Genomic DNA, 9,815 nt, shown 5'->3' with positions numbered 1-9,815 from the left:
ACTTCAAAGCAAGGGCTCCGTGGCTTAGTGGTTTAAGCGCCTGTCTAGTAAACAGGAGATCATGAGTTCGATTCTCGTCGGAGCCTCGCTGTTAAGTTAGTTGAACTAGACTTCGTAGCTATATAATTTTGAAAAATTAAAATAATAGGGCAAAAGTTCCGATGAGATAATTTAGTTAAATTACTGGAATATTCAGCATTCAAGTCGCTTCAAAGCAAGGGCTCCGTGGCTTAGTGGTTAAAGCGCCTGTCTAGTAAACAGGAAATCATGAGTTCGATTCTCGTCGGAGCCTCGCTGTTATGTTACTTGAACTAGATTTCGTAGCTATATAATATTGAAAAATTAAAATAATAGGGCAAAAGTTTCGATGAGATAATTTAGTTAATTTACTGAAATATTCTGCATTCATATCGCTTCAAAGCAAGGGCTCCGTGGCTTAGTGTTTAAAGCGCCTGTCTTGTAAACAGGAGGTCATGAGTTCGATTCTCGTCGGAGCCTCGCTGTTATATTACTTGAACTAGATTTCGTAGCTATTAAATTTTGAAAAATTGAAAATAATTGTTGATTTAGATATGCATATATGCAAACAATAGTGTAAAAGTTCCGATGAGATAATTTAGTTAATTTACTGAAATATTCAGAATTCATATCACTTCAAAGCAAGGGCTCCGTGGCTTAGTGGTTTAAGCGCCTGTCTAGTAAACAGGAGATCATGAGTTCGATTCTCGTCGGAGCCTCGCTGTTAAGTTACCTGAACTAGACTTCGTAGCTATATAATTTTGAAAAATTAAAATAATAGGGCAAAAGTTCCGATGAGATAATTTAGTTAAATTACTGGAATATTCAGCATTCATGTCGCTTCAAAGCAAGGGCTCCGTGGCTTAGTGGTTAAAGCGCCTGTCTAGTAAACAGGAGATCATGAGTTCGATTCTCGTCGGAGCCTCGCTGTTATGTTACTTGAACTAGATTTCGTAGCTATATAATTTTGAAAAATTAAAATAATAGGGCAAAAGTTCCGATGAGATAATTTAGTTAAATTACTGGAATATTCAGCATTCATGTCGCTTCAAAGCAAGGGTTCCGTGGCTTAGTGGTTAAAGCGCCTGTCTAGTAAACAGGAGATCATGAGTTCGATTCTCGTCGGAGCCTCGCTGTTATATTACTTGAACTAGTTTCGTAGCTATTAAATTTTGAAAAATTGAAAATAATTGTTGATTTAGATATGCATATATGCAAACAATAGTGTAAAAGTTCCGATGAGATAATTTAGTTAATTTACTGAAATATTCAGAATTCATATCACTTCAAAGCAAGGGCTCCGTGGGTTAGTGGTTTAAGCGCCTGTCTAGTAAACAGGAGATCATGAGTTCGATTCTCGTCGGAGCCTCGCTGTTAAGTTACTTGAACTAGACTTCGTAGCTATATAGTTTTGAAAAATTAAAATAATAGGGCAAAAGTTCCGATGAGATAATTTAGTTAAATTACTGGAATATTCAGCATTCAAGTCGCTTCAAAGCAAGGGCTCCGTGGCTTAGTGGTTAAAGCGCCTGTCTAGTAAACAGGAAATCATGAGTTCGATTCTCGTCGGAGCCACGCTGTTATGTTACTTGAACTAGATTTCGTAGCTATATAATATTGAAAAATTAAAATAATAGGGCAAAAGTTTCGATGAGATAAATTAGTTAATTTACTGAAATATTCTGCATTCAAGTCGCTTCAAAGCAAGGGCTCCGTGGCTTAGTGGTTAAAGCGCCTGTCTAGTAAACAGGAATTCATGAGTTCGATTCTCGTCGGAGCCTCGCTGTTATGTTACTTGAACTAGATTTCGTAGCTATATAATATTGAAAAATTAAAAAAATAGGGCAAAAGTTTCGATGAGATAAATTAGTTAATTTACTGAAATATTCTGCATTCATATCGCTTCAAAGCAAGGGCTCCGTGGCTTAGTGTTTAAAGCGCCTGTCTTGTAAACAGGAGGTCATGAGTTCGATTCTCGTCGGAGCCTCGCTGTTATATTACTTGAACTAGATTTCGTAGCTATTAAATTTTGAAAAATTGAAAATAATTGTTGATTTAGATATGCATATATGCAAACAATAGTGTAAATGTTCCGATGAGATAATTTAGTTAATTTACTGAAATATTCAGAATTCATATCACTTCAAAGCAAGGGCTCCGTGGCTTAGTGGTTTAAGCGCCTGTCTAGTAAACAGGAGATCATGAGCTCGATTCTCGTCGGAGCCTCGCTGTTAAGTTACCTGAACTAGACTTCGTAGCTATATAATTTTGAAAAATTAAAATAATAGGGCAAAAGTTCCGATGAGATAATTTAGTTAAATTACTGGAATATTCAGCATTCATGTCGCTTCAAAGCTAGGGCTCCGTGGCTTAGTGGTTAAAGCGCCTGTCTAGTAAACAGGAGATCATGAGTTCGATTCTCGTCGGAGCCTCGCTGTTATATTACTTGAACTAGATTTCGTAGCTATTAAATTTTGAAAAATTGAAAATAATTGTTGATTTAGATATGCATATATGCAAACAATAGTGTAAAAGTTCCGATGAGATAATTTAGTTAATTTACTGAAATATTCAGAATTCATATCACTTCAAAGCAAGGGCTCCGTGGCTTAGTGGTTTAAGCGCCTGTCTAGTAAACAGGAGATCATGAGTTCGATTATCGTCGGAGCCTCGCTGTTAAGTTACTTGAACTAGACTTCGTAGCTATATAATTTTGAAAAATTAAAATAATAGGGCAAAAGTTCCGATGAGACAATTTAGTTAAATTACTGGAATATTCAGCATTCAAGTCGCTTCAAAGCAAGGGCTCCGTGGCTTAGTGGTTAAAGCGCCTGTCTAGTAAACAGGAAATCATGAGTTCGATTCTCGTCGGAGCCTCGCTGTTAAGTTACTTGAACTAGACTTCGTAGCTATATAATTTTGAAAAATTAAAATAATAGGGCAAAAGTTCCGATGAGATAATTTAGTTAAATTACTGGAATATTCAGCATTCAAGTCGCTTCAAAGCAAGGGCTCCGTGGCTTAGTGGTTAAAGCGCCTGTCTAGTAAACAGGAGGTCATGAGTTCGATTCTCGTCGGAGCCTCGCTGTTATGTTACTTGAACTAGATTTCGTAGCTATATAATTTTGAAAAATTAAAATAATAGGGCAAAAGTTTCGATGAGATAAATTAGTTAATTTACTGAAATATTCTGCATTCAAGTCGCTTCAAAGCAAGGGTTCCGTGGCTTAGTGGTTAAAGCGCCTGTCTAGTAAACAGGAGATCATGAGTTCGATTCTCGTCGGAGCCTCGCTGTTATATTACTTGAACTAGATTTCGTAGCTATTAAATTTTGAAAAATTGAAAATAATTGTTGATTTAGATATGCATATATGCAAACAATAGTGTAAAAGTTCCGATGAGATAATTTAGTTAATTTACTGAAATATTCAGAATTCATATCACTTCAAAGCAAGGGCTCCGTGGCTTAGTGGTTCAAGCGCCTGTCTAGTAAACAGGAGATCATGAGTTCGATTCTCGTCGGAGCCTCGCTGTTAAGTTACTTGAACTAGACTTCGTAGCTATATAATTTTGAAAAATTAAAATAATAGGGCAAAAGTTCCGATGAGATAATTTAGTTAAATTACTGGAATATTCAGCATTCAAGTCGCTTCAAAGCAAGGGCTCCGTGGCTTAGTGGTTAAAGCGCCTGTCTAGTAAACAGGAAATCATGAGTTCGATTCTCGTCGGAGCCTCGCTGTTATGTTACTTGAACTAGATTTCGTAGCTATATAATATTGAAAAATTAAAATAATAGGGCAAAAGTTTCGATGAGATAATTTAGTTAATTTACTGAAATATTCTGCATTCATATCGCTTCAAAGCAAGGGCTCCGTGGCTTAGTGTTTAAAGCGCCTGTCTTGTAAACAGGAGGTCATGAGTTCGATTCTCGTCGGAGCCTCGCTGTTATATTACTTGAACTAGATTTCGTAGCTATTAAATTTTGAAAAATTGAAAATAATTGTTGATTTAGATATGCATATATGCAAACAATAGTGTAAAAGTTCCGATGAGATAATTTAGTTAATTTACTGAAATATTCAGAATTCATATCACTTCAAAGCAAGGGCTCCGTGGCTTAGTGGTTTAAGCGCCTGTCTAGTAAACAGGAGATCATGAGTTCGATTCTCGTCGGAGCCTCGCTGTTAAGTTACCTGAACTAGACTTCGTAGCTATATAATTTTGAAAAATTAAAATAATAGGGCAAAAGTTCCGATGAGATAATTTAGTTAAATTACTGGAATATTCAGCATTCATGTCGCTTCAAAGCTAGGGCTCCGTGGCTTAGTGGTTAAAGCGCCTGTCTAGTAAACAGGAGATCATGAGTTCGATTCTCGTCGGAGCCTCGCTGTTATATTACTTGAACTAGATTTCGTAGCTATTAAATTTTGAAAAATTGAAAATAATTGTTGATTTAGATATGCATATATGCAAACAATAGTGTAAAAGTTCCGATGAGATAATTTAGTTAATTTACTGAAATATTCAGAATTCATATCACTTCAAAGCAAGGGCTCCGTGGCTTAGTGGTTTAAGCGCCTGTCTAGTAAACAGGAGATCATGAGTTCGATTCTCGTCGGAGCCTCGCTGTTAAGTTACCTGAACTAGACTTCGTAGCTATATAATTTTGAAAAATTAAAATAATAGGACAAAAGTTCCGATGAGATAATTTAGTTAAATTACTGGAATATTCAGCATTCATGTCGCTTCAAAGCAAGGGCTCCGTGGCTTAGTGGTTAAAGCGCCTGTCTAGTAAACAGGAGATCATGAGTTCGATTCTCGTCGGAGCCTCGCTGTTATGTTACTTGAACTAGATTTCGTAGCTATATAATTTTGAAAAATTAAAATAATAGGGCAAAAGTTTCGATGAGATAATTTAGTTAATTTACTGAAATATTCTGCATTCATATCGCTTCAATGCAAGGACTCTGTGGCTTAGTGGTTAAAGCGCCTGTCTTGTAAACAGGAGATCATGAGTTCGATTCTCGTCGGAGCCTCGCTGTTATATTACTTGAACTAGATTTCGTAGCTATTAAATTTTGAAAAATTAAAATAATAGGGCAAAAGTTCCGATGAGATAATTTAGTTAAATTACTGGAATATTCAGCATTCATGTCGCTTCAAAGCAAGGGTTCCGTGGCTTAGTGGTTAAAGCGCCTGTCTAGTAAACAGGAGATCATGAGTTCGATTCTCGTCGGAGCCTCGCTGTTATATTACTTGAACTAGTTTCGTAGCTATTATATTTTGAAAAATTGAAAATAATTGTTGATTTAGATATGCATATATGCAAACAATAGTGTAAAAGTTCCGATGAGATAATTTAGTTAATTTACTGAAATATTCAGAATTCATATCACTTCAAAGCAAGGGCTCCGTGGGTTAGTGGTTTAAGCGCCTGTCTAGTAAACAGGAGATCATGAGTTCGATTCTCGTCGGAGCCTCGCTGTTAAGTTACTTGAACTAGACTTCGTAGCTATATAGTTTTGAAAAATTAAAATAATAGGGCAAAAGTTCCGATGAGATAATTTAGTTAAATTACCGGAATATTCAGCATTCAAGTCGCTTCAAAGCAAGGGCTCCGTGGCTTAGTGGTTAAAGCGCCTGTCTAGTAAACAGGAAATCATGAGTTCGATTCTCGTCGGAGCCTCGCTGTTTTGTTACTTGAACTAGATTTCGTAGCTATATAATATTGAAAAATTAAAATAATAGGGCAAAAGTTTCGATGAGATAATTTAGTTAATTTACTGAAATATTCTGCATTCATATCGCTTCAAAGCAAGGGCTCCGTGGCTTAGTGTTTAAAGCGCCTGTCTTGTAAACAGGAGGTCATGAGTTCGATTCTCGTCGGAGCCTCGCTGTTATATTACTTGAACTAGATTTCGTAGCTATTAAATTTTGAAAAATTGAAAATAATTGTTGATTTAGATATGCATATATGCAAACAATAGTGTAAAAGTTCCGATGAGATAATTTAGTTAATTTACTGAAATATTCAGAATTCATATCACTTCAAAGCAAGGGCTCCGTGGCTTAGTGGTTTAAGCGCCTGTCTAGTAAACAGGAGATCATGAGTTCGATTCTCGTCGGAGCCTCGCTGTTAAGTTACCTGAACTAGACTTCGTAGCTATATAATTTTGAAAAATTAAAATAATAGGACAAAAGTTCCGATGAGATAATTTAGTTAAATTACTGGAATATTCAGCATTCATGTCGCTTCAAAGCAAGGGCTCCGTGGCTTAGTGGTTAAAGCGCCTGTCTAGTAAACAGGAGATCATGAGTTCGATTCTCGTCGGAGCCTCGCTGTTATGTTACTTGAACTAGATTTCGTAGCTATATAATTTTGAAAAATTAAAATAATAGGGCAAAAGTTTCGATGAGATAATTTAGTTAATTTACTGAAATATTCTGCATTCATATCGCTTCAATGCAAGGACTCTGTGGCTTAGTGGTTAAAGCGCCTGTCTTGTAAACAGGAGATCATGAGTTCGATTCTCGTCGGAGCCTCGCTGTTATATTACTTGAACTAGATTTCGTAGCTATTAAATTTTGAAAAATTAAAATAATAGGGCAAAAGTTCCGATGAGATAATTTAGTTAAATTACTGGAATATTCAGCATTCATGTCGCTTCAAAGCAAGGGTTCCGTGGCTTAGTGGTTAAAGCGCCTGTCTAGTAAACAGGAAATCATGAGTTCGATTCTCGTCGGAGCCTCGCTGTTATATTACTTGAACTAGTTTCGTAGCTATTATATTTTGAAAAATTGAAAATAATTGTTGATTTAGATATGCATATATGCAAACAATAGTGTGAAAGTTCCCATGAGATAATTTAGTTAATTTACTGAAATATTCAGCATTCATATCGCTTCAAAGCAAGGGCTCCGTGGGTTAGTGGTTTAAGCGCCTGTCTAGTAAACAGGAGATCATGAGTTCGATTCTCGTCGGAGCCTCGCTGTTAAGTTACTTGAACTAGACTTCGTAGCTATATAGTTTTGAAAAATTAAAATAATAGGGCAAAAGTTCCGATGAGATAATTTAGTTAAATTACCGGAATATTCAGCATTCAAGTCGCTTCAAAGCAAGGGCTCCGTGGCTTAGTGGTTAAAGCGCCTGTCTAGTAAACAGGAAATCATGAGTTCGATTCTCGTCGGAGCCACGCTGTTATGTTACTTGAACTAGATTTCGTAGCTATATAATATTGAAAAATTAAAATAATAGGGCAAAAGTTTCGATGAGATAAATTAGTTAATTTACTGAAATATTCTGCATTCAAGTCGCTTCAAAGCAAGGGCTCCGTGGCTTAGTGGTTAAAGCGCCTGTCTAGTAAACAGGAATTCATGAGTTCGATTCTCGTCGGAGCCTCGCTGTTATGTTACTTGAACTAGATTTCGTAGCTATATAATATTGAAAAATTAAAAAAATAGGGCAAAAGTTTCGATGAGATAAATTAGTTAATTTACTGAAATATTCTGCATTCATATCGCTTCAAAGCAAGGGCTCCGTGGCTTAGTGTTTAAAGCGCCTGTCTTGTAAACAGGAGGTCATGAGTTCGATTCTCGTCGGAGCCTCGCTGTTATATTACTTGAACTAGATTTCGTAGCTATTAAATTTTGAAAAATTGAAAATAATTGTTGATTTAGATATGCATATATGCAAACAATAGTGTAAATGTTCCGATGAGATAATTTAGTTAATTTACTGAAATATTCAGAATTCATATCACTTCAAAGCAAGGGCTCCGTGGCTTAGTGGTTTAAGCGCCTGTCTAGTAAACAGGAGATCATGAGTTCGATTCTCGTCGGAGCCTCGCTGTTAAGTTACCTGAACTAGACTTCGTAGCTATATAATTTTGAAAAATTAAAATAATAGGGCAAAAGTTCCGATGAGATAATTTAGTTAAATTACTGGAATATTCAGCATTCATGTCGCTTCAAAGCAAGGGCTCCGTGGCTTAGTGGTTAAAGCGCCTGTCTAGTAAACAGGAGATCATGAGTTCGATTCTCGTCGGAGCCTCGCTGTTATGTTACTTGAACTAGATTTCGTAGCTATATAATTTTGAAAAATTAAAATAATAGGGCAAAAGTTTCGATGAGATAAATTAGTTAATTTACTGAAATATTCTGCATTCAAGTCGCTTCAAAGCAAGGGCTCCGTGGCTTAGTGGTTAAAGCGCCTGTCTAGTAAACAGGAAATCATGAGTTCGATTCTCGTCGGAGCCTCGCTGTTATGTTACTTGAACTAGATTTCGTAGCTATATAATATTGAAAAATTAAAATAATAGGGCAAAAGTTTCGATGAGATAAATTAGTTAATTTACTGAAATATTCTGCATTCATATCGCTTCAAAGCAAGGGCTCCGTGGCTTAGTGTTTAAAGCGCCTGTCTTGTAAACAGGAGGTCATGAGTTCGATTCTCGTCGGAGCCTCGCTGTTATATTACTTGAACTAGATTTCGTAGCTATTAAATTTTGAAAAATTGAAAATAATTGTTGATTTAGATATGCATATATGCAAACAATAGTGTAAAAGTTCCGATGAGATAATTTAGTTAATTTATTGAAATATTCAGAATTCATATCACTTCAAAGCAAGGGCTCCGTGGCTTAGTGGTTTAAGCGCCTGTCTAGTAAACAGGAGATCATGAGTTCGATTCTCGTCGGAGCCTCGCTGTTAAGTTACCTGAACTAGACTTCGTAGCTATATAATTTTGAAAAATTAAAATAATAGGGCAAAAGTTCCGATGAGATAATTTAGTTAAATTACTGGAATATTCAGCATTCATGTCGCTTCAAAGCTAGGGCTCCGTGGCTTAGTGGTTAAAGCGCCTGTCTAGTAAACAGGAGATCATGAGTTCGATTCTCGTCGGAGCCTCGCTGTTATATTACTTGAACTAGATTTCGTAGCTATTAAATTTTGAAAAATTGAAAATAATTGTTGATTTAGATATGCATATATGCAAACAATAGTGTAAAAGTTCCGATGAGATAATTTAGTTAATTTACTGAAATATTCAGAATTCATATCACTTCAAAGCAAGGGCTCCGTGGCTTAGTGGTTTAAGCGCCTGTCTAGTAAACAGGAGATCATGAGTTCGATTATCGTCGGAGCCTCGCTGTTAAGTTACTTGAACTAGACTTCGTAGCTATATAATTTTGAAAAATTAAAATAATAGGGCAAAAGTTCCGATGAGATAATTTAGTTAAATTACTGGAATATTCAGCATTCAAGTCGCTTCAAAGCAAGGGCTCCGTGGCTTAGTGGTTAAAGCGCCTGTCTAGTAAACAGGAAATCATGAGTTCGATTCTCGTCGGAGCCTCGCTGTTAAGTTACTTGAACTAGACTTCGTAGCTATATAATTTTGAAAAATTAAAATAATAGGGCAAAAGTTCCGATGAGATAATTTAGTTAAATTACTGGAATATTCAGCATTCAAGTCGCTTCAAAGCAAGGGCTCCGTGGCTTAGTGGTTAAAGCGCCTGTCTAGTAAACAGGAGGTCATGAGTTCGATTCTCGTCGGAGCCTCGCTGTTATGTTACTTGAACTAGATTTCGTAGCTATATAATTTTGAAAAATTAAAATAATAGGGCAAAAGTTTCGATGAGATAAATTAGTTAATTTACTGAAATATTCTGCATTCAAGTCGCTTCAAAGCAAGGGCTCCGTGGCTTAGTGGTTAAAGCGCCTGTCTAGTAAACAGGAAATCATGAGTTCGATTCTCGTCGGAGCCTCGCTGTTATGTTACTTGAACTAGATTTCGTAGC

The 9,815-nt window shown here is 36.3% G+C and overlaps 39 non-coding genes across 39 annotated transcripts; all 39 read left to right on the top strand.

Annotated features, from left to right (window-relative positions):
* Positions 1–13: 13 nt before the first annotated feature.
* TRNAT-AGU (transfer RNA threonine (anticodon AGU)) lies at positions 14–86 on the top strand. Its single transcript has one exon. It is a non-coding gene; the product is annotated as a tRNA-Thr (tRNA).
* A 133-nt stretch (positions 87–219) lies between these two features.
* TRNAT-AGU (transfer RNA threonine (anticodon AGU)) lies at positions 220–292 on the top strand. Its single transcript has one exon. It is a non-coding gene; the product is annotated as a tRNA-Thr (tRNA).
* Positions 293–425: 133 nt separating this feature from the next.
* Positions 426–498, top strand: TRNAT-UGU (transfer RNA threonine (anticodon UGU)). Its single transcript has one exon. It is a non-coding gene; the product is annotated as a tRNA-Thr (tRNA).
* A 166-nt stretch (positions 499–664) lies between these two features.
* TRNAT-AGU (transfer RNA threonine (anticodon AGU)) lies at positions 665–737 on the top strand. Its single transcript has one exon. It is a non-coding gene; the product is annotated as a tRNA-Thr (tRNA).
* Positions 738–870: 133 nt separating this feature from the next.
* Positions 871–943, top strand: TRNAT-AGU (transfer RNA threonine (anticodon AGU)). The gene has a single exon. It is a non-coding gene; the product is annotated as a tRNA-Thr (tRNA).
* Positions 944–1,076: 133 nt separating this feature from the next.
* On the top strand, positions 1,077–1,149 carry TRNAT-AGU (transfer RNA threonine (anticodon AGU)). Its single transcript has one exon. It is a non-coding gene; the product is annotated as a tRNA-Thr (tRNA).
* A 371-nt stretch (positions 1,150–1,520) lies between these two features.
* On the top strand, positions 1,521–1,593 carry TRNAT-AGU (transfer RNA threonine (anticodon AGU)). The gene has a single exon. It is a non-coding gene; the product is annotated as a tRNA-Thr (tRNA).
* Positions 1,594–1,726: 133 nt separating this feature from the next.
* Positions 1,727–1,799, top strand: TRNAT-AGU (transfer RNA threonine (anticodon AGU)). The gene has a single exon. It is a non-coding gene; the product is annotated as a tRNA-Thr (tRNA).
* A 133-nt stretch (positions 1,800–1,932) lies between these two features.
* Positions 1,933–2,005, top strand: TRNAT-UGU (transfer RNA threonine (anticodon UGU)). The gene has a single exon. It is a non-coding gene; the product is annotated as a tRNA-Thr (tRNA).
* A 372-nt stretch (positions 2,006–2,377) lies between these two features.
* On the top strand, positions 2,378–2,450 carry TRNAT-AGU (transfer RNA threonine (anticodon AGU)). The gene has a single exon. It is a non-coding gene; the product is annotated as a tRNA-Thr (tRNA).
* Positions 2,451–2,822: 372 nt separating this feature from the next.
* TRNAT-AGU (transfer RNA threonine (anticodon AGU)) lies at positions 2,823–2,895 on the top strand. Its single transcript has one exon. It is a non-coding gene; the product is annotated as a tRNA-Thr (tRNA).
* A 133-nt stretch (positions 2,896–3,028) lies between these two features.
* TRNAT-AGU (transfer RNA threonine (anticodon AGU)) lies at positions 3,029–3,101 on the top strand. The gene has a single exon. It is a non-coding gene; the product is annotated as a tRNA-Thr (tRNA).
* A 133-nt stretch (positions 3,102–3,234) lies between these two features.
* TRNAT-AGU (transfer RNA threonine (anticodon AGU)) lies at positions 3,235–3,307 on the top strand. Its single transcript has one exon. It is a non-coding gene; the product is annotated as a tRNA-Thr (tRNA).
* Positions 3,308–3,473: 166 nt separating this feature from the next.
* On the top strand, positions 3,474–3,546 carry TRNAT-AGU (transfer RNA threonine (anticodon AGU)). Its single transcript has one exon. It is a non-coding gene; the product is annotated as a tRNA-Thr (tRNA).
* Positions 3,547–3,679: 133 nt separating this feature from the next.
* TRNAT-AGU (transfer RNA threonine (anticodon AGU)) lies at positions 3,680–3,752 on the top strand. The gene has a single exon. It is a non-coding gene; the product is annotated as a tRNA-Thr (tRNA).
* Positions 3,753–3,885: 133 nt separating this feature from the next.
* On the top strand, positions 3,886–3,958 carry TRNAT-UGU (transfer RNA threonine (anticodon UGU)). The gene has a single exon. It is a non-coding gene; the product is annotated as a tRNA-Thr (tRNA).
* Positions 3,959–4,124: 166 nt separating this feature from the next.
* TRNAT-AGU (transfer RNA threonine (anticodon AGU)) lies at positions 4,125–4,197 on the top strand. Its single transcript has one exon. It is a non-coding gene; the product is annotated as a tRNA-Thr (tRNA).
* Positions 4,198–4,330: 133 nt separating this feature from the next.
* On the top strand, positions 4,331–4,403 carry TRNAT-AGU (transfer RNA threonine (anticodon AGU)). The gene has a single exon. It is a non-coding gene; the product is annotated as a tRNA-Thr (tRNA).
* A 166-nt stretch (positions 4,404–4,569) lies between these two features.
* TRNAT-AGU (transfer RNA threonine (anticodon AGU)) lies at positions 4,570–4,642 on the top strand. The gene has a single exon. It is a non-coding gene; the product is annotated as a tRNA-Thr (tRNA).
* Positions 4,643–4,775: 133 nt separating this feature from the next.
* Positions 4,776–4,848, top strand: TRNAT-AGU (transfer RNA threonine (anticodon AGU)). Its single transcript has one exon. It is a non-coding gene; the product is annotated as a tRNA-Thr (tRNA).
* A 132-nt stretch (positions 4,849–4,980) lies between these two features.
* TRNAT-UGU (transfer RNA threonine (anticodon UGU)) lies at positions 4,981–5,054 on the top strand. The gene has a single exon. It is a non-coding gene; the product is annotated as a tRNA-Thr (tRNA).
* Positions 5,055–5,187: 133 nt separating this feature from the next.
* On the top strand, positions 5,188–5,260 carry TRNAT-AGU (transfer RNA threonine (anticodon AGU)). The gene has a single exon. It is a non-coding gene; the product is annotated as a tRNA-Thr (tRNA).
* Positions 5,261–5,631: 371 nt separating this feature from the next.
* TRNAT-AGU (transfer RNA threonine (anticodon AGU)) lies at positions 5,632–5,704 on the top strand. The gene has a single exon. It is a non-coding gene; the product is annotated as a tRNA-Thr (tRNA).
* Positions 5,705–5,837: 133 nt separating this feature from the next.
* Positions 5,838–5,910, top strand: TRNAT-UGU (transfer RNA threonine (anticodon UGU)). Its single transcript has one exon. It is a non-coding gene; the product is annotated as a tRNA-Thr (tRNA).
* A 166-nt stretch (positions 5,911–6,076) lies between these two features.
* On the top strand, positions 6,077–6,149 carry TRNAT-AGU (transfer RNA threonine (anticodon AGU)). The gene has a single exon. It is a non-coding gene; the product is annotated as a tRNA-Thr (tRNA).
* Positions 6,150–6,282: 133 nt separating this feature from the next.
* Positions 6,283–6,355, top strand: TRNAT-AGU (transfer RNA threonine (anticodon AGU)). Its single transcript has one exon. It is a non-coding gene; the product is annotated as a tRNA-Thr (tRNA).
* A 132-nt stretch (positions 6,356–6,487) lies between these two features.
* On the top strand, positions 6,488–6,561 carry TRNAT-UGU (transfer RNA threonine (anticodon UGU)). The gene has a single exon. It is a non-coding gene; the product is annotated as a tRNA-Thr (tRNA).
* A 577-nt stretch (positions 6,562–7,138) lies between these two features.
* Positions 7,139–7,211, top strand: TRNAT-AGU (transfer RNA threonine (anticodon AGU)). The gene has a single exon. It is a non-coding gene; the product is annotated as a tRNA-Thr (tRNA).
* A 133-nt stretch (positions 7,212–7,344) lies between these two features.
* On the top strand, positions 7,345–7,417 carry TRNAT-AGU (transfer RNA threonine (anticodon AGU)). Its single transcript has one exon. It is a non-coding gene; the product is annotated as a tRNA-Thr (tRNA).
* Positions 7,418–7,550: 133 nt separating this feature from the next.
* On the top strand, positions 7,551–7,623 carry TRNAT-UGU (transfer RNA threonine (anticodon UGU)). Its single transcript has one exon. It is a non-coding gene; the product is annotated as a tRNA-Thr (tRNA).
* A 166-nt stretch (positions 7,624–7,789) lies between these two features.
* Positions 7,790–7,862, top strand: TRNAT-AGU (transfer RNA threonine (anticodon AGU)). The gene has a single exon. It is a non-coding gene; the product is annotated as a tRNA-Thr (tRNA).
* Positions 7,863–7,995: 133 nt separating this feature from the next.
* On the top strand, positions 7,996–8,068 carry TRNAT-AGU (transfer RNA threonine (anticodon AGU)). Its single transcript has one exon. It is a non-coding gene; the product is annotated as a tRNA-Thr (tRNA).
* Positions 8,069–8,201: 133 nt separating this feature from the next.
* On the top strand, positions 8,202–8,274 carry TRNAT-AGU (transfer RNA threonine (anticodon AGU)). The gene has a single exon. It is a non-coding gene; the product is annotated as a tRNA-Thr (tRNA).
* A 133-nt stretch (positions 8,275–8,407) lies between these two features.
* TRNAT-UGU (transfer RNA threonine (anticodon UGU)) lies at positions 8,408–8,480 on the top strand. The gene has a single exon. It is a non-coding gene; the product is annotated as a tRNA-Thr (tRNA).
* Positions 8,481–8,646: 166 nt separating this feature from the next.
* TRNAT-AGU (transfer RNA threonine (anticodon AGU)) lies at positions 8,647–8,719 on the top strand. Its single transcript has one exon. It is a non-coding gene; the product is annotated as a tRNA-Thr (tRNA).
* Positions 8,720–8,852: 133 nt separating this feature from the next.
* Positions 8,853–8,925, top strand: TRNAT-AGU (transfer RNA threonine (anticodon AGU)). The gene has a single exon. It is a non-coding gene; the product is annotated as a tRNA-Thr (tRNA).
* A 372-nt stretch (positions 8,926–9,297) lies between these two features.
* TRNAT-AGU (transfer RNA threonine (anticodon AGU)) lies at positions 9,298–9,370 on the top strand. The gene has a single exon. It is a non-coding gene; the product is annotated as a tRNA-Thr (tRNA).
* Positions 9,371–9,503: 133 nt separating this feature from the next.
* TRNAT-AGU (transfer RNA threonine (anticodon AGU)) lies at positions 9,504–9,576 on the top strand. Its single transcript has one exon. It is a non-coding gene; the product is annotated as a tRNA-Thr (tRNA).
* A 133-nt stretch (positions 9,577–9,709) lies between these two features.
* TRNAT-AGU (transfer RNA threonine (anticodon AGU)) lies at positions 9,710–9,782 on the top strand. Its single transcript has one exon. It is a non-coding gene; the product is annotated as a tRNA-Thr (tRNA).
* Positions 9,783–9,815: the final 33 nt, after the last annotated feature.

Source organism: Phalangium opilio, unplaced genomic scaffold, assembly GCF_054372755.1.
Source record: "Phalangium opilio isolate 3A_F unplaced genomic scaffold, DU_Popi_V2 ptg000092l_1, whole genome shotgun sequence".
NCBI lineage: Eukaryota > Metazoa > Arthropoda > Arachnida > Opiliones > Phalangiidae > Phalangium > Phalangium opilio.
This window is presented reverse-complemented; position numbering and strand designations above follow the sequence as displayed.